Source organism: Calidris pugnax, unplaced genomic scaffold (assembly GCF_001431845.1).
Source record: "Calidris pugnax isolate Ruff unplaced genomic scaffold, ASM143184v1 scaffold896, whole genome shotgun sequence".
Classification (NCBI taxonomy): domain Eukaryota; kingdom Metazoa; phylum Chordata; class Aves; order Charadriiformes; family Scolopacidae; genus Calidris; species Calidris pugnax.
This window is the reverse complement of record NW_015091892.1, coordinates 16,835-17,153: the sequence shown is the minus strand read 5'-3', so window position 1 is coordinate 17,153 and position 319 is coordinate 16,835. Positions and strand designations below refer to the sequence as shown.

The window sequence follows — 319 nt, the reverse complement described above, 5'->3', positions numbered from 1 at the left end:
GGTTTTTTGGGGTTACCTGGTACCCCCAAACCCAGTACCCTCTTTTCTCCTGCCTGAGGCAGGGGTGTGGGGGGCGTTGGGGTTACCTGTTTTGGGGTTACCTGGTACCCCCAAACCCAGTACCCTCTTTTCTCCTGCCTGAGGCAGGGGTGTGGGGGGCGTTGGGGTTACCTGGTACCCCCAAACTTGGTACCCCCAAACCCAGTACCCTCTTTTCTCCTGCCTGAGGTGCCTTTTGAGGCAGGGGTGGGGGGTTTGGGGGTTACCTGGTACCCCCAAACCCAGTGGGCTCTTTTCCCCTGCCTGAAGCAGGGGGGGG

General features: G+C 60.5%; 2 protein-coding genes across 2 annotated transcripts in view; both read right to left on the bottom strand.

The window, feature by feature from the left end:
- ANO8 (anoctamin 8) overlaps positions 1–319 on the bottom strand; it is a gene marked incomplete at its 5' end in the record, with an annotated part of 37,164 nt that overhangs the window by 20,176 nt on the left and 16,669 nt on the right. The window lies entirely within an intron of this gene.
- The window catches only part of LOC106900128 (anoctamin-8-like), a 30,398-nt gene that overhangs the window by 28,850 nt on the left and 1,229 nt on the right, over positions 1–319 (bottom strand). The window lies entirely within an intron of this gene.